Source organism: Schistocerca americana, chromosome 7 (genome assembly GCF_021461395.2).
Source record: "Schistocerca americana isolate TAMUIC-IGC-003095 chromosome 7, iqSchAmer2.1, whole genome shotgun sequence".
Taxonomy (NCBI): Eukaryota; Metazoa; Arthropoda; class Insecta; order Orthoptera; family Acrididae; genus Schistocerca; species Schistocerca americana.
Window position 1 is genome coordinate 128,378,665 of NC_060125.1, and position 20,823 is coordinate 128,399,487.

The window sequence follows — 20,823 nt, forward strand, 5'->3', positions numbered from 1 at the left end:
ACACACACAGGTTACATTACCAAGTGTTGAACTTGTTGACTGTCATCCAGAGCCGGCTTTATCAATAACCTCTTCCCAGCCCTCGTTAAATTGTTTTAGCCACCTGGAAACTTGTGAGTAAGACATCGCAGACCCTGCAGGCCTCTTGAATCATTTTGTAAGTTTGAGCCAGAGGGTTTTTGAGTTTTGAACAAAACTTGATTCAACAGCATTACTCCAAAGTTGACTGTGTCTTGAACAACAACACAAGCAGTGGACAAGGATTTACGCAAAACAATGATGCTGACAGTTCCACAGTTTCAAGCAGACTGTGGAAGGAAGTGCTGGAAATCTGATGCCCCCCCCACTCCACCATTCCTTGCCATCAGTGTAGTGCTCTGGCCAATAGGAGCATGAGGAAACGATCAGTTGCACTACATTTTGATCACACCTTGTAAGAGGATTCTGTATGATCCATATTTATGGAAGCCATACTGGTTACCATGGATATCATTCAGTTCAAGATACCACATTACATTTGAGCTCAGCATGTGTTCCAAGAGTTTACAATAGATTGATATCAATGGTATTGAACAGTAGTTATGTGCATCAGTTCTGCCTATCCTTCCTGCAGACAGGGTGTGACTTGTGCCTTCTTCCAGCCATTAGGCATAGTTTTCTGTTTGAAGGACCAATGGTATATTACAGTTACAATATGAGCTATCTCAGCTGCATATTTTGAATAGGATCTGATAGGGATTCCATCAGGCCCTTAAGCCTTGCTTAATTTTTGTGATTTCATCTTATCCTCCATGCTATGTCACTCATGTTCACAGTGGAATGAGAATTATACTGGGGCTGTACTTATATGCCTTCCTTAGTAAAGGAACACTTGAGAAAAGAATTCAGAATTGCTGCTTTTGCTTTGCTGCCCTTAATTTCTGTTCCTGCACTATCCATGAGTGTCTAGAAAATAACTTTGTTGCAACAGATAGCAGTAACATATGATTAAAGTCTTCTTGGTTTTACTAGGTACATATGTATCCAGTCCTTGGTCAACTGTTCCCTTAAACTTGAGCCACAGTTCTCTTTGTGCCTTTCAGATGTGGCATAACTGCCTCTTTATATTTTACTGAATATGTAAATTGTTCTACTTGTTTCAGCTGTCATTTCTGTACTTTTTTATGTTCTTTGTTCATAATCAAACCAATCTTGTGACATAGAACACATTCTGGATATGGCACAGTTGGGTTTTTTTATGCAGGTGGGTGGCTAAAGAATCATGTTCAGTAGCTGAGTGGCATATGGCTATTGATTCTCTTCTTGGTCCATCACATACTACTACGTACTTGTCCATGAGGTTTTTCCCTCACATGAAATTTTATTGAATCATTTTAATTTTTCTTGACATGTGTTGTTAATGGTGCATTTTACTGCGAAGTATGGCATTTTAATTTTTCAAACTGTTTAATTTTTGTGCCCTTTTTGACTAGAAAATCTGCTGTTTCATTACCATTAATACCAGTGATAAGGTATCCACTGAATTCCAGTTTTATTTTTCTTCTTTTGTAGAGATTTAATTGGCCTTCTTTAGTCTGAATAGTTTTTATATCTTGCATGTTGATAAGTGTTAATATTGTTGCTCTAACATCACAAAATATGTCTGTTTTGTTGAATGTGTGTAAAAAGTTGTTTAACTGACTTATTGCAATTCTGATAGCTTCAGCTCCACCTTCAATATTTGAGTGGTGTGGTTCTAAGGTCTGGCAGAAAGAGAGAATTTTTCTGTATATTCCTACACCAATGTTTTCTTCTTTTTCCATTGATGAGCCATGTGAGTAGAAGGGGAACCACTGCTCTTCGATGTATCTCAGATTTATTGTTTCCAGTACCATAGTTTCACTATCAATTTGTGTGTTTCACTTTTTTTTTATAGTTACTCATTAAGTATTTTAATTGAGGAAGTGTAACTGTAGAGAGTGAGAAAATAAATTCTTCAGCATCAATTTCTGGCAGCTTATGTTGTGATTTTATGTCTTGTAGTTTTTGGATGATGCCAATCGACGTTTTAACTGTCTTCTATTATTATTATTATTATTATTATTATTATTATTATTTCTTTCCTTTCTCAGATGTTATGTCTGGTTAAAAATAGAAAGTGATGCGGACCTTGATCAAGTGTGACTTCCTTTTAACTGTACGGTATATGTTACATTGCATTTAGGAACTTTCGGGTAATTAACACGTATCAATAATTACAGATTTCTGTAGTTGTATATAAACCTATGGATGTAGCTGTATTGCATTGATGTACTGGCAGATATTGTGTGGTATGACTCCTGTAGTCCATAGTTATTATTATTGTTATTATTATTGTTATTATTACTATTATTATTATATGGATCTTTATTTTTTAGCTATTTGATATGACTGGATAGCCAAATCAATTTCTCACACTGAAGTAGTTGTAATCTTTGAATACTTAAGTCAATACAGACAGAATTCTCATACATCCTAAAGATGACTATTTGCTCCACCAGTTTGTATTATTAATCCCTGGTGTGAACTGTCTCAAACCTGTTGTATTGCTAGTATCAGCTGTTAAAAGTGGTTCACTACCACATTCTGAAACTGGTCTTACGTAGGTTTAGTAGGTATTGAGGAGTAGTGTTTCTGAACACCCCTGTTTACTACTGGCTAATCTCTTCAGTATGCTGATTCTGTTTTTTGCTTTCTCAGCAGTTTTATTTATGTGTGTGTGCCAGTTTAATTTTTGATCCATACATGCCCCCAAATATTTAGTATGTTCAGAATGCTGTATATTTTCCCCTTCAGTTTTTATTTTTGGATGAGAGTGACATAAAATATTCAATAGCAGATTTTCTGAGTATTTATTGCCATAAGGTTTTGATGTTACTGTTCTTGAAGTCAGTTTATCACTTGATTCATTATATTTTCTTTTGTTGTTTGGAAATGAAATACAGATAACATCATAATCTGCATACAGTGTGGTTTTTACTTCTTGTGGTGTAGATACATATGAGGAGAGATCATTGATGTGTGTTAAATGATGTCAGATTGGTCACAGTACCTTGATGAACTCCCTTCTTAGATTTATTATATTTACTTAATGTGTTATTTATTTAGTTGAACATAATCTGTCTTGTGTGAGGGCATACATCCATTTCAACATTCTCTCAGAAATGTTTAAATTTTGTATTTTTTCTAGTGATTTTATTCTCCATAATGTGTTTTGTCCATATTATCTGGTGTTTCTCATGGTTTTAGTATTGGTATAATGATGGTTTTTCTTGTTTTGTTGATGCATCTGCCTCATGTACACTAATAAGTTTCATATGGATGTCCACAAACAGATGATGGCAATTTGTTGCCTTTGGATATATCTCCATCATGAGTGGTCTTCTAAAATATTTGTTCCAGGTAGTTTTCAGAGAAAACATTTCATTTCATAATAATTTCAAGGCCTGTCATGCTCACCATTTGCAGAAGTGCTGTTACCCCAGTCACTTCTTGGATTATTTAAGTCTTCTCCAATGACAGCTGGTGAATATATTTATTAGTTAGCTGAGCATTTCTGTGAAGGTTTTGGTTACAGCTGGAGGTGAATCTGGTAGTTACCAGAAAGACCCAGTTACATTTGTTTCACTCTTGATACTGAGTCTCACTGAAACAATCTTGCATCCAGCTTCAGTTTCTCAGTGGATTTGAGTTTCTTGTTTTCTTTGACAAAGAAACCATCTGAAAGTGCTTCCATTTGCCTATCCTTTAAATATACACATAAATTTACCTTCAAATTTCAGCTTTTACCCTGCATTTTGTATCTAGCATTAGGAGTGATTCAAACTCTAGCATTTTTGTTGTGAATGCTGCAGCAGCTGATTAGTAAGATTTTAATCATTTCATCAGGCAAAAGGAGGTGGGGGTTGGGGGTGGGTGTATTTTTGTGAGCGTTATGCTAACACTTCACTCCTACAGCTATCATGATTTGGATCAGATGGAGCTGCCAAAGCTCTTGAGTGGACTCTGCATACAATCAGCCACTTGGGTAGCAGCCTCTGAGGCATAGCACACCCCTGACCATTTAGGGAAACCATACAGTTCTTAATCTTATGACACAAGTCTAAGAAGTCACTTGCCCGCTAAAGGCAAAGGTCCCGAGTTCGAGTCTCGGTTGGGCACACAGTTTTAATCTGCCAGGAAGTCTCATATCAGCGCACACTCCGCTGCAGAGTGAAAATCTCATTCGGGAATGCCTTGCTTGTTGTCAGTGTTCCCAACCATCACAGATGCAATGGCTGCTCAGCCACAGTGTCTGCAAGAAACCAATGCACACTAAGCTATAACTGCCTGCCATGAAGTATCCCCCGGCACAGCACCATACTGGAGACGATGTTGATATTTGGTTTGTGGGGCACTCAACTGCGCTGTCATCAGCACCCGTACAAAGTCCCAAGTTTTACACAGTCCAAATTTTTCATACCCAATCTAGTCACTGTCATGAATGATGATGATGACGATGAAATGATGAGGACAACACAAACACCCTGTCTCCGAGCAGAGAAAATCCCCAACCCAGCCGGGAACTGAACCCAGGACCCCGTGATCCAGAGGTAGCAATGCAAGCCACTAGACCATGAGCTGTGGATAACACCGTACTGTTACACACACTGCTACATAATACAAGAAAAACATGACATGATGATAACTTGTGCCACAAGATGAACCACCTATGTGAAGTAGTCACAAAGAAAGGCTGGCAGCCCTGCAGCCAGGCGACTAGCGCGAGTTTTGGTGTTCTCGTAAAGATAAGTCATTTTAGATTATAAAACATATAGATTAGTACTGATTACATGGTAAATAAGTGTATTGGTGTGCCGTTTAAGTCTACCATTAAAGGTTTCATTTTTCTTTACGTAATATAGCAGAAAACGCAAAAAGACCGTACAGTCATATTTTCTGTTTACGTTCTGCTGAAGCAAATCTACAGAATTTCGTTTAGTTGTTCCTTGCTCTCTCCAGCAATTTAACTTAGCGTACCTCTTCATTATTTAACTAGCATTTCCGGAAAGTAGTGTAAAGTTTAAGTTGTTGTTTCAGAAACTTTGCACTTTTGTTTTTGTTTACACACAGTTGCGTAAACAGTTGCGTATAGGCCAAATTTGTGTAACCATATTTTCGTGTTTATCTGTAATTTAACTGACTTATTCTTAATAAACTATTACGTTTATCATGAGTGAAAAGTGCTTGTCTTGCCATAGAATTGTTAGGTCGGGGCATTAGTGTGATGGGTGCTGTAGTTTTTTCCATGTGGGTGACTGTAGTGGCGTGGGAATAGGGGAAGTAAATGAGACTCATCAGTGGTTTTGTAGGATTTGTAGTAGAGATAGGAAGATACTAGAGCAGGAGGGGAAAATTGCCGCCCTTCAGGCTGAGTTAGACAAGGCCAGGGGAGATCTTGACAGGCTAAGGAGGGAGAAGGGTAAAGAGAGGTGGGAAGTGGCAACAGGCAACAGGAGGAACAGGCCTAGAACTTTGTCTGACAGCTTTATGGTGAATGTGGAAAATAGATTTGACCTGTTGCTTCAGTTAGAAGCTGGTGAGCCTCAAGCAGTTGCAGGTGTAGACAGGGCACAACAAACTTTCAGCAGCAAATTGAAAAGTAAGAATGTAGGGAAATCAGTAAAGAGAAAGAAAGTGTTGTTGTTAGGTAGTTCCCATGGAAGAGGTGTTGGCCAACTTTTGCAGGATGAACTAGGATCAGAATACCAGGTCACCAATTTTTTTAAACCTAGTGCTGGTCTGGAGCAGGTGACAGAGGATTTAGGATCACTTTGCAAAGATTTCACTAAGGAAGACACCGTGGTTATAGTGGGTGGGGCAGGTAACAGTATTGACAGAGATCCTGGGTACAGTATAGAGTGTGACCTGGCGAAGATTGCATCAGCATCGAAGCATACTAGTGTTGAGTTTGTATCTGTTCTTGGGCGCCATGACCGACCTCATTTGAACTCTTCTGTCAAGAGAGTTAATTTGGAGCTGGAACGGCTGCTCATGTCGGGTGCGGGGTCACACATTGGTGTGGTTCATGTTGATTCTCTCAGTAGGTGGGATTATACTAGGCATGGCCTTCACCTCAACAGGAAGGGGAAGGGTAAATTGGCTGGGGAAATAGCAGGAAAGTTAAAGGGGGGAGGCACTGTCATGAGTGGTAAAATACCAGTGGTTATAGGATTCAGAAAAGACCCTTTTTTAGGGTAAGGAGGACAGAAAGAAAGCAAATTTTAAGAGAGGTTAGAACTGAGACAAACCTTCAGTTTGAGAAAGAAATCAAAAAACATAATTCCAGCTTATTACATCAGCATAAACAGCCATTGTTTAAGAATTTTCAACTGTCAGCAGATATTTTAACTCCACCCAATTTTAACTCAGTCAATGAGAAATGTCAGCTATCTTTATTGCATCAAAATATTCGAGGACTGAGAAATAAAATTAATGAATTAACTATCTGCATAGATGAATTAGAGTCTTCAAACCCAGCTGACATAATCTGTCTCTGTGAACATCATGTGACCACTGGTATAGAACTTTAAGTGTTACAGGGTTTAGGTTAGCATCTCACTTTTGTAGATCAGAAATGGAGAAAGGAGGAGTTGCCACATTCATCAGGAACTGTCATAAATTTAAGAACATAGACATTCATAAATTTTGCCTAGAACAGCATATGGAAGCATGTGCAACAGAATTAGAATTTCACAAAAAAGTCCTTCATAATATTAAGTGTATATCGAGCACCTGCAGGTAACTTTAATCTGTTTGTCAACCACCTTGAAGCTGTACTGGCCCATTTAACAACCAAAAACAAAGAAATAGTGGTTGCTGGTGATTTCAATGTATATTTCCTTAAAGACTCTCCCAATAAGAACTTATTTGAGTTAGTAACACTATCATTCAACTTAAATCCCACTGTAAAGTTCCCCACTAAGATAGCCACTTGCTCACAAACAGCCATTGATAATATCTTGATAGAAAAGTCCAATGAACAAAATTATATTACAAAACCAATAGTCAATGGCCTCTCAGACCATGACATGCAGTTCCTTCTGTTAAATGTTAATACTGAACAGGATATAAAATCTGTTAAATCTGAGCTCAAGAGGGTAATCAGTAAGCCAAAAATTGATTATTTTAGGACACTCCTCAGAGACATTTACTGGACTGATGTTTACAGTGCTCATGGCATGAATGAAAAATATAACATTTTTGCTAACAAAGTGCTTACCTTATTCGAACACTGCTTTCTCCCAAAACTTACCAAGGTTAGAGCAAAGTCTACAAAGAAGCCATGGATTACTCGAGGAATAGGGGTATCATGTAAAACAAAAAGAAAACTGTATCTGTCAATCTGAAACATTTCCAATGTTGATGCTATAGCACATTATAAGAAATACTGCAAAATATTAAAGACTGTAATACGGATGTCAAAGCAAATATATTACAAGGAAAAGATAGTCATATCAGATAACAAAATAAAGACAATACGGGATATAGTGAAGGAGGAGACCGGTAGAACCAGACATGAAGAGGAACAAATAGCATTAAGAGTAAATGATACATTGGTGACAGATGTGTATAGTGTTGCAGAACTTTTTAACAAACATTTTATAACTGTTACTGAAAAGATGGGGTTGTCAGGTTCGGTAGATGCTGCTATGGATTACCTTAGACCAGACATTTCAAGTAACTTCCATAATATGAATTTGACCCTCACAACCCCAACAGAAATAATGTCCATCATAAAATCTTTAAAATCAAAAACATCTAGTGGGTATGATGAAATATCAACAAAGTTAATTAAACAATGTGATTATGAGCTAAGTAACATATTAAGCTATCTGTGTAACCAGTCATTTATTAGTGGAATATTTCCTGAATGGCTGAAATATGCTGAAGTTAAGCCACTGTTTAAGAAGGGAGATAAAGAAATAGCATCAAATTTCCGCCCAATTTCACTGTTGCCAGCATTCTCAAAAATTTTCGAAAAAGTAATGTACAGCCGTCTTTATAACCATCTTATCTCAAATAACATACTGTCAAAGTCACAGTTTGGATTTCTAAAAGGTTCTGATATTGAGAAGGCTATCTACACTTACAGTGAAAATGTGATTAATTCATTAGACAAAAAATTGCAGGCAACTGGTATATTTTGTGATCTGTCAAAGGCATTTGACTGTGTAAATCACAATATCCTTTTAAGTAAACTAGAATATTATAGTATAACAGGAAATGCTGCAAAATGGTTCAAATCTTATATCTCTGGCAGGAAACAAAGGGTGTTATTAGGAAAGAGACATGTATCAAGCTATCAGGCATCATCCAACTGGGAACTAATTACATGTGGGGTCCCCACAAGGTTCCATTTTGGGGCCCTTACTTTTTCTTGTGTATATCAATGACCTTTCATCAGTAACATTACCAGATGCCAAGTTTGTTTTGTTTGCCGATGATACAAACATTGCAATAAATAGCAAATCAAGTGTAGTCTTAGAAAGATCAGCCAATAAAATATTTGTGGACATTAATCACTGGTTCCTAGCCAATTCTTTGTCACTAAACTTTGAAAAAACACACTACATGCAGTTCAGAACTTGTAAGGGTTGTCCCAAGAGTATATGTCTAACATACGATGACAAGAAGATAGAAGAAGTGGACAGTGTTAAATTCTTGGGATTACAGCCTGATAATAAATTCAACTGGGAGGAGCACACCACAGAACTGCTGAAGCGTCGTAACAAATCTCTGTTTGCAATGCGAATTTTGTCAGACATAGGGGATATAAAAATGAAAAAGCTGGCATACTATGCTTACTTTCATTTCATAATGTCATATGGGATTATTTTTTGCGGTAATTCATCAAGCCAAGCTAAAGTTTTCCGGGCACAAAAACGTGCAGTGAGAGTTATATGTGGTGTGAACTCAAGAACATCCTGCAGAAGCCTGTTTAGGGAACTAGGGATACTAACTACTGCTTTCCAATATATTTATTCCTTAATGAAATTTGTCATTAAAAATATATCACTTTTTCAAACCAACAGCTCAATTCATGGAATCAATACTAGAAATAAGAATAATCTTCACAAGGATTTAAAGTAACTTAGTCTTGTACAAAAAGGTGTGCATTATTCAGAAACACACATTTTCAATACATCTACATCTACATCTACATTTATACTCCGCAAGCCACCCAATGGTGTGTGGCGGAGGGCACTTTACGTGCCACTGTCATTACCTCCCTTTCCTGTTCCAGTCGCGTATGGTTCGTGGGAAGAACGACTGTCTGAAACCCTCCGTGCGCACTCTAACCTTCTAATTTTAAATTCGTGATCTCCTCGGGAGGTATAAGTAGGGGGAAGCAATATATTCGATACCTCATCCAGAAACGCACCCTCTCGAAACCTGGCGAGCAAGCTACACCGCGATGCAGAGCGCCTCTCTTGCAGAGTCTGCCACTTGAGTTTATTAAACATCTCCGTAACGCTATCACGGTTACCAAATAACCCTGTGACGAAACGCGCCGCTCTTCTTTGGATCTTCTCTATCTCCTCCGTCAAACCGACCTGGTACGGATCCCACACTGATGAGCAATACTCAAGTATAGGTCGAACGAGTGTTTTGTAAGCCACCTCCTTTGTTGATGGACTACATTTTCTAAGCACTCTCCCAATGAATCTCAACCTGGTACCCGCCTTACCAACAATTAATTTTATATGATCATTCCACTTCAAATCGTTCCGCACGCATACTCCCAGATATTTTACAGAAGTAACTGCTACCAGTGTTTGTTCCGCTATCATATAATCATACAATAAAGGATCCTTCTTTCTATGTATTCGCAATACATTACATTTGTCTATGTTAAGGGTCAGTTGCCACTCCCTGCACCAAGTGCCTATCCGCTGCAGATATTCCTGCATTTCGCTACAATTTTCTAATGCTTGCCAGCAGCCATAAAAAGCTTAACCGCCAATGAAATTCAGTTTAAGAGAAGCCTAAAGGATTTATTGGTGGCCAACTCCATCTACTCCATTGATGAATTTCTTAGTAAAACCAACTGATTTGTATATAAGTACAACATAACTTCTGCACAATGTCAGTGCAGTAATGTGTTCATTGAAAATTTGTGTGTGTGTGTGTGTGTGTGTGTGTGTGTGTGTGTGTGTGTGTGTGTGTGTAAGTATAATCTAACTTCTGCACCATTTCAGTGCAGTAATGTGTTCATTGTAAATAAGTATTACAGTAGTTGTATTACCTTATAAATAAATAAAAACCTTTTTATTTTAAATTCAGTGCATTAGTATTTGTAAAATGACTCTTAGTGTTCATTAAAAAATGACGATCATTCCACTTGGGACCTGTGGAATGGTACATTAGCTTATTTGTTTTAGTTGTAAATATTTGTCATGTATTGTTGATTTTAAGACATGTTCCACATCCTGGAGGACCTCCTCACTACGGATCAATTGGAATGAAAGTAAATCTAATCTAATCTAATCTAAATGCAGACAACAATAATTCCATAAATGATGTGATCTCAAGTAAGACTCGCATTAAATTTATATTTTTGATGCTCTGTGGATCATTGTCAGGTAAGCTATGCCGGCTGATTAAAGGTGAGAGCATCAAATTGATCTCAAGCTCTCCCACAAAAATGTGACTATTTTTTAGGACATCTATGATGTACAAAATATCCTGCAAGATCTTATATTGGATAAACAGTGTACAATAATGCAGGAGGGAGTATGAGAGGTTTTCTCACTCATGTTACCCCTAGAAATTTTCTGTGACTGAACATGGTCTCGCAAATAGTAACCGAATAAAATTTTATGAAACCTGGCTAGCACTTAAAATCTTATGAGACACTGCAGTTAAAGCAGCAAATTAAATACTAATCACTGACAACAGTTTAATAGAGATGGCGATCTACAGCTCAGCATGGCATGGGATCCAGCAGTCATGAGGTTCAAGCAGGCGCATCAAATCAAGAGTCAATATATATCCCAATATGCCTACCTGCAGGCATCTGTGATGTCACAGCCAGCAGCTGGAGTACGTAACAAAGTATGCTTAGCTCATCAGCAGTTATACCACTGACAATGTCGAGGAGTACTTCAGCAAAAGCTCATGTCTTTTTAACCACTTGAAACAGCTGGAAGCCAATGAACATTCTACTTTTTCAGTGTTGTGATGTTTCCATAAGAACAATCACTTTCTCCTCTTGTCATATTTTTAAAGCCCCATAAATTGAGATGAGCTGCCTTCATCACAACAACATGCATTAAACCTCTGACTGTTCTGGACATGTCAGTGCGCGACAGTCCTACCGTTCTTGGATGCTCTGGATGTGTTTACATGTACCATTGATGCTTCCCTCAGGTGTTCTTAGATGTATATACGTGCACCCCTTTGCTACCACCTTTGTGCTTCCAAAGTGTTCACACAGCCAGCTGCTCAGGTCTCTGTGTGCTCTGGATGGGTTAACGTGCGAAGCACTTAGTGGCCACGCAGAGCAGCCAAATATCCACATTTCTGCCCAAAGTGCACAGCAGGATTCCATTGTTCAACCTGTGTGCATTGCTGCTGTGATCTTATTTGTGTTGCTGTCTTCATCTTCGTTTGTGACTGAGAAAATGGCACACCATTATGGCTGCACAGAAGAAGAAATCATGAAGGTGGTGACAGGCAATTACATATGGTACTTGGCATCACAGGATAAAAGAAACAGATGTAGAGTTTCAGATGCATGCACATAGAGGCCATTGCAATAGTGTTTGGAGAGACTAGTTGGCAAACTGATGTCATTACACGTAACTATAATGCATAACACTTTCAGTATCAGTAGAACGGTCAGTGTGCCAGGACATTCCGTTGCTGCTACAGATAAGGCAAGTACACATTTGTCTGTGAATTATATTTACGAGCTTTGATGTGGATACTAGTTTAGTTTCTGTTTAAATTCTTGCATATTTTGGTGTTTACTAGGCATTAATAACTGTGTAGTGTATAGTTTTGCTGTCATTGGTATGGATAGGGACTGTGACTACCGTGTCAGATGTGAGCTGACTTGGAGACCCTTTGCGCACAGTGCCAGGTGGTGTTGTCTTTGGTAAAACAGCTTGAGGCTGTTGACAATGGGAGTCATTGAGGTGGCCAGACATGGGGATCAATGGGGCGTCCAGGGCATCCCACATGTCTCCTAACTGGTTCAGTACTGTAGCCATTCTGCGTACTGCTCACAGTGAAGATGACCCTTCAGCTGTGGTCGAGTGGGAGGTCACTCCAATGTGTGGCAAGCAGTGAAAGACTTTCCAGGAGGACCTCCCTGGATCATCTGATGAACAGGTTTTGGGTGCTATCTCTGGCTGACATAGTTCTTGGGCCAGATGCAGTCAGTCGATCTGTTCTAGAGGAAGCCTCTCAGCCCACAAGGTATGGGGATTCACAAAGGGTGGAATTACTACCAGTTGGGAGCTCTAACATTAGGTGTGTAATGAGGCCCCTCACAGATATGGCTGCCCAGGAGGGGAAGCCTTTCCAGATGTGGAAAGGCTGCTTCTGGAGGTTCTGAAGAGCACAGGGTGCAGCCAGCTGAAGGTGGTGGCTCATGTCAGAACTAACAATGTGTGTCATTTTGGACTGGAAGATATTTTCTCTGGTTTCAGCCACCTAGCCCCAGTGGGGCTTGTGAGATGGAAGGAAGAACTTGGCATCTGTAGTATCATTGACAAAACCAACTGTGGTCGCTTGGTACAGAGCCAAAAGGAAGGTCAGAATCAGATGCTCTGACAGTTCTGTGACTCTGTAGGCTGCGGATTCCTTGACTTGTGCCATAGGATGGTGGCTTTCCAGGTTCTGCTTGAGAGGTCAGCAGTCCACTGCACACAGGAAGCAGCTACTTGGGTAATGGGGGCAGTGTCAAAGGGACTGGGAGATATTTCAGGTTAGAGGGTCTCGGGAAACTGTAAAAAGAGTGTCAGTCTAAAAGGGTGCAGGACAAACACAGGAAGGTAGGCCGTGCAAGAATTGGTATTGTAGTTGTAAATTGTTGTAGCTGTGTTGGAAAAGAACCAGGGCTCCATTCACTAATAGAGAGCACTGAAGTTCAAAGCATTACAGTTATAGAAAGCTGGCTAAAGCCAGAAATAAATTCAGCTGAAATTTTTACAAAGGACCTAACCATGTTCAGAAAGGGCAGATTAAATACAGTTGGTAGTGGAATGTTTATTGCTGTCGGAAGTAGTTTACCATGTAGTGAAGCTGAAGTAGATAATGTCTATGAGTTAGGGTGGGTAGACATTATATCTGACTACCCAAATAAACTAATAATTGGTTGGTTGGTTGTTTTGGGGGACGAGACCAAACTGCGAGGTCATCAGTCTCATTGGATTTGGGAAGGATGGGTAAGGAAGTCGGCCGTGCCCTTTTCAAAGGAACCATCCTGGCATTTGCCTGAAGAGATTTAGGGAAATCACGGAAAACCTAAATCAGCATGGCCGGACGCAGGATTGACCCGTAGTCCTCCCGAATGCCAGTCCAGTGTGCTAACCACTGCGCCACCTCGCTTGGTAAACTAACTACAGTTGCTGCACAGTTCAAAGAAAACTAGAGTCTCATTTCAAATAGGTACCCCATTCATAGATTTCAATCTACCTTCGATATGTTAGTGAAAATACTTGTTTAAAGGTGGTGGTAGGCATAAAATGTCTTCCAAAATCATTCTGAATTCATTCTCAAAAAATTATTTTGATCAATTAGTTCATGAGTCCACTCGAAGTGTAAATGGTTGCAAAAACATACTTATCTCTTTTTAACAAATACTTCTGTGCAAACAGGGAGCATCATGATGGATACAGTGATTAGTTACCACAGGGTTGTTGTAGCTGGACAAGATACTGTAACATCAAAACCCACCAAAAGCAAATGCAAAATACGCCTACTTAAAAAAAAAGCAGTTAAAAATTCACCTAAAGCTTTCCTAAGGCACAGTCTCCAATCCTTCCAGCTTGACTATGCAAGTGTATTTCAGATGTGGTTTAAACTCAAAGAGATATTATCGACAGCAACATTTATACTGGATGATAGTTATTGAACTATATGAAATAAAATCATCATAACTTCTGAATGGTTTGCATTAGGTCGTTCGAACTGCATGGTTGGCCGCAGGCCATGATGGGAATTAATATGAGCATGTGCACGCACCTTGTTGCTGCCAGCCATTTGCACATGAAAATGTCATGCTACAGTGTGTCTAAGCATTCAGTCCTCCTGAGGGCGTACTACGTGAGCAATAACAGTCCAACTGCAGCTCAAAGGATGTTTGCAACTGAGTTCAAGCTGAAGACAACCAGACCAAGTGTGCTAACAATCAAGAATTTGATTCACAAGTTTAACAGAACATTGGTGTTCATGATGACAATGGTGGGAATCCGGTGACAACACCTGAAAACATAGAGAAGACACATGCTGTGTTTCAAACCAGCCCCAGGAAATTGATCAGACAAGCTATGCAACAGGTGGGAATCAGCCAGGAGACATTATGATAAATTGTTTTTGAAGACTTGCATCTCTTTCCATAGATTAAGGCCCAGGGCCATTATTGAACTACACAAAAAAACATAAATTAGTTATAAACTGTGCCTTGCACACACTTTGTTCAACATGTAAACGTCACTACAGATATTCAGATTTAGGTTATGACATGTTTGATATGCCTCCCATGATTGGTGATGATGGGGTGCAGGCAAACAGTGGTATTCTGCATGGTCCCACTGAAGTGTCAGAACATTGGTGCTGTCAATGACCTCCTGAATGCATTTCCAGACGTCTAGACACACACACACACACACACACACACACACACACACAGTGAATTTTTCCACTGTGCACAAACTCTAGGCAATGATCGATGAAAGATTGCAGAACAAAGAAGGTCTGATGAATTTATGTCCAGAAATGCTTGGTTTTCATTCTAGAGACCATTTATTCAATCACACATTGCTATAGAGACTGCAGTCTAATACGCGCTGCGCCATGCAGCCACAGTAACATCTGAACAGTCAAGAGCAACATGAATATGCTGCTCCCCTCATCTGATCCATCGATCAGGGAAGACACGATTGGGATGCATCCAAACATCAATGGTGAAGTGGGCTGCATCACCATCATCCAGCAACCATATAACCCTTCCACTCATCAATGTCACTTCTTCCAGCAGGGGAGGCAAAGTCACCCACAAGAAATGCCAATAGTTCTGGCCTGTTAGGCGATGTGGCAGGAAACTGGTCCCAAAATATAGTTGCCAATTAACCCCAGCCCACACATTCTGGCAAAACACTGTTGCAAACATTCAATGCTGTGGTTGTTGGTCGCGGACATAGGTCTCCTGATACATCGCTGCCTGCCGCCCGTTTCCATTTGCCTTTGTGTAAGTAAACACCTTGTCAGCATGCTCTTGATATGAATACAGAACCATTTTGTATAAGGCTGTATCACATCCATTACGAAGTTAGTCAGCAAGAGAAGTGAATCTGACACTACATTACCAATTACTACGGCTGGAGAGGGCGCTAGGGCACGATGTATGAAGAAAAGTACCACCCGCTAGGAGGAAACCATGAAACTGCAACTATTGCTTCATAGTACAGCACTTATTAGGCCGCAGCCTCCGTAACAAAGTATGATTGAATAAATCATCTCTAGCACAGAAACTATGCATTTCCAGACATAAGTTCATTAAACCTTTTTTTGTTCTGTATCCTCTCATCGCTCTACCCCTAGAGTTCAAACTCAGTTTTTATACAGGGTGACTTTTCCTCTCCATCACAGAAGCAATGAAAGCAGGAAATAATTATGCCAAATTTCAAAGAATGCAAAAACCCTCAAGATTGCCGAAGTTTTAGAGAAGCTCAAAATTTAGCACAAAATTCAAACCAAGAAGCAAGAAGCTGTTAATATTTTCCACTACGAAATTCTGTCTTGAAATGTGGCAGAAAATCCAAAGATATTTTGGTCATATGCAAACGCACCAGCAGAAAGACACTGTGTGATAATGGTGATGTCATGGATGACAGTGCCACTAAAGCAGAGTTACTACATATAGTTTTCTGAAATTCCTTCACCAAATAAAATGAAGTAAATATTCCAGAATCCAAATCTATAACAACTGCCAAATGAGTGACTTAGAAGTAGATATCCTTGGTATAACGAAGCAGCTTAAATCACTTAATAAAGGCGAGCCCTCTGGTCGAGACTGTATACTATTCAGACTTCTTTTAGAGTATGCTGATACAATAGCTCCATAGTTAGGAATCACGTACAAAGATTCACTCGCAGAACGATCTGTACCTAAAGACTGGAAAGTTGTGCAGGTCATACCAATATCCATGAAAGGAAATAGGAGTAATCCACTGAAATACAGACCCACATCACTAATGTCGATTTGTAGTAGGTTTTTGGAACATATACTGAGTCTGAACATTACAAGTTACTTCGAAGAAAACATTTTATTGACAAACAGCCAATACATATTCAGAGAATATCATTGTCGTGAAACACAACTAGCTCTTTATTCTCATGAGGAATGAATTATACTGACAGGTTGTCGAACTGATTCTATATTTTTAGATTTCCAGAAGGCTTCTGACACCATTCCTCACAAGATACTTCTCATCTAATTGTGCGCCTATGGAGAATCCTTCAGTTGTGTGACTGGCATTCCCCAAGAAATTGTTATAGGTCCTCAGCAGTGCTTGATCTCCATTCCAGATTTAGGAAACAATCCGAATGGCTCTCTCAGATTGTTTGCAGATGAAGCTGTCATTTACCATCTTGTAAAGTCATCAGATGATCAAAACCAATTGCAGAACAATTTAGACAAGATATCTATTTGGTACAAAATGTGCCAATTGACTATACAGAGGTTTTTTCCCCCCTAACTCCAGAGACTGATTGATGAGAGGATTTGGGTTCAAAAAAGGTCCAGATATGCATCTTTTCCATGCTAGAGACCATTTGTTCAATCATGCTTTGTTACAGAGACTGCAGTCTAATACACGCTGTACCATGTGGTGACAGTTACAGTATGCATGGTTTCCTCCTAGAAGGTGCTACGGTTCCTCAATCATCATGCCCCAGTGCCCTCTCAAGCCGCAGTAATTGGTGATGTTGTGCCTGATTTACTTTTCTTGCTGACTCACCTTGTAGTGGGTGTGATACAGCATTGTACACAATGGTTCCATATATGAATTGATAGCTTGCAGACATGATGTTTACTTATGGAAAGGCAAATGGCAAGGGGTGGCGAGCAGCAATGTAGTATCATGAAATCTACCTCCGCCAATAACAACCACAGCATTCACTGTCTGCAACAGTGTTTCACTGTTCGCCTGACACAAGGTCATTTTCAGGAAGCAGGAAATCATGAAGGACGTACCTGAAATGTTCAGATGCCAGACTTGCAGGAAAATGTGATTAGCACTGCGGAAGGCAACTGCTGCATCAATACCAGGCAGATGGCCCGCCAGTATGCCAGACGACCGTGTGGAACACTCTCCATGACAACTGTTACTATCCTCATCACTTCAGCATTTGCAGGGCTTACTAGTGACAGACTTTCCACATTGGTGGCAGTTTTGTCACTGGTTTCTTCATCAGGCAACCACAATTCTGGGATTTGTGTCATCCATCATATTCACAAATGAGGCCACCTTTATGCAGAGCAGTATCTTCAACTTTCATAACAGTTTTCTGTGGGATAGTATGCAGAGACCCCATGGTTTGATGACATAATTGCAGTTGGAATATATGGGCTGGGATAATTAGTGACAATATTTTGGGACCAATCTCCTTCCACATTGCCTAACAGGCTAGAACTATTGGTGTTTCTTGCAGATGACTTTACACCCGCTGTTGGAACAAGTGCCACTGATGATTCGAAGGGTTATGTGGTTGCTACATGTTGGTGCTCCAGCCCATTTCATCATTAATGTCTAGACGCATGTCAATCATGTCTTCCCAGATCAATGGATCACACGAGAACGTCCAGTTGCATGGCTTGCGCATTCACCAGTCCTCAATCTGTACGATTCCTGGTTAGGGGGCCATTTCAAAAGAATGGTGTGTGCAAAGCCCATTCCAGACATGGAAACAATGGAGCAGTGTATTCATGCTGCCTTTGATGCTGTTTGGATGCCTGGCTGATGTGAACAAGTGAGACAAATCACAGTACAGTGCATACCCACATGTGCTGAGGCACATGGAAACCATTTTCAACACATACTGTAACTATGCCACCCACTAGGAGGAAACCATGCATACTGTAACTGTTGCAGCATGGTACTGCGTGTATAACACCACAATCTCTGTGACAATGTATGATTGAATAAATGATGTCTAGTTCGAAACCATGCATTTCTGGACATAAGTTCATTAGACATTTCTTATTCTGTATCCTCTCATTAATCAATTCCCAGAGCTTGTACGTGGTAGCAAAACCCTGTATCTAATTAAAAAAATATGAAGTACCGTAATCCACATGTGTACTAAAAGGAATTTGATAAATTTTGGTTACAGGATAAAACACACAAATTTAAATGCTTTAAATTCAACTAAATACTTTGGGATTACAGTTAAGAATGACTGAAACTGGAATGGACACATAGATAATGTTATGGAAAATGAAATAAAAGACTGCAATTTATTGCCAGAAAACTCAGAAAATACAACATATCCACTAAAGAGAATGCTTAGACTGTGCTTGTCACCCATCTTCTGGAGTACTGTACTGTGTTGAGGGATCCACATCACATAGGATTGCAAAGGGCACCTCATTTTGTAGTATCACAATATAGGGAGAGGGCAACAAAGATATGCCATGCAAATTGGGGTGGCAATCATCAGACCAAAGGTGTTTTTCACTGCAGCAGGGCCTTCTTAGAAATTTCAATCACAAACATTGTCCTTAGAGTGTGAAAATATTTTCTTGGCACCCACCTACATAGCGAGGAATGATCATCATAATAAAATGACAGAAATCAGAGCTCATATGGATAGATTTAAGTGTTCTGTCCTCCCACACACTGTTTGGAAGTGGAATGGTAGAGAAACAGTATGACTGTGGTTCGAGAAACCCTCTGCCAGTCACTTGGTTGTGAACCAAGGAATAAACATGCAGATGTAGATCTGTGTGATCTGGCATTTAAATGCCTTGCTTTCTTTTTTCACCATGCAGAGATAATGCACAGGTTTCTTTTATTCCTTGTACATTATTTCCTGCTTCTATTGTTTTATCGTGTCAAGGTTTCTTACGCTATATCTACTATCGATATTCACCATTTCGATTGTGTTTGTTATTGTTTTCAAACATACCTTTATTTGCATATATATTACAAGAGGTACTGAGACTGTGGCCATTTCAAAGATATACTTTGGTTGAAGCACCCGTGTAAGGCCATATTGGATTTCGTCAAGCTCGTATTTGGTGTTTTTTGTATTATAACTTATAGCCTAGAAATAAATGCCATTCCAAAATGTTTGTACATTGAGAATCTCTCAGAAAGGTACAATTTATTGACGTTAAACATTACATAACATATTATTGACGTTTAAGGATTTCAGGAGACATATGACTGACAGCAAAGCTCAGTAACACTCTTGGTCAGTCTGATGTGGTGGGTGAGTAGTGAATGAGGAGGTCGATTTTACGATGAAGGAATTTTTGATTGAGTCCTCCCAACTGCAAAAACTTTATTTTTCAACTTCACAATTCCGTACTAATACCGCTATGTAAATAACGAGTATAAAGTGTGCAGGTTGTCATTTTCAAAGAAAGGAATGACAGTAACACTTTCCAAATTTGCAGTGAGTGGACCAGCCAAACATACAAATAGTTTTTGCTTTAAAGGTGGATTCACACTTGTCAGAATGTCACTGCCATGTAACCATCACATTTTTTAACATTGACGACAGAGGAATTCCTGAGCACTCACACTATATGGCATGTCAACGTCAAAAGAACGCTGTGCCATTACAGCTGGTTAATAAAATACTCACTAGAGGTGCTATTTCATGGTTCATGGTAGATCATCATAAAATGACAAAATTTAGTGTAAAGCAGTTTGCGATGATTGCTGTTGCACTTGATGATGAAGAACAGAGAGCAAAAAGAGCCTGGATTAGAAAAATATTAAAAACTTGAGACTGTGAAGGAGAGTTCCACACTCTTTACAAGGAGCTGGAAGAGAAGGTGTTATTGTTCTATAAATACTTCAAAATGTCTGAAAAACATTTTTTTCACCTGTTAAGCAAGATACATATGAAAATTACTAAGAGAAAATCAAGATTTAGGCATCCAGTATCACCGCGACAGAAGCTAATGGTTTGCCTACTTTATGTCTAGATGGGCTATGTTTGCATACATTTCTGTTACCTGCTGTTCGACATTAATTTATTACGAAGCTTGTTTTAAACTTCTGCATGCCGCATCAGCTTCACTCCTGGTTTCTCTTTCCACTATTCCACTGGAAAAATCCTGAGTAAAGCTCACTGAAAGAGATACATATCATTCATTTTGCGATTTATTCCTTCAGGATCTAAAATAAAATACTCTTAATTTAGTACTGTCTTCCAGTACATATTAAGACTTTTTTGTGAAAACAATCAGTGGGGAATACATTCATATTAGTTCACACTGTGTACTTAATGTGACAGATGCTCACCAAGTTGGCTTCACTATTACCTGTCGAAATTTCTTCCCAGGAAACCTTGACATGA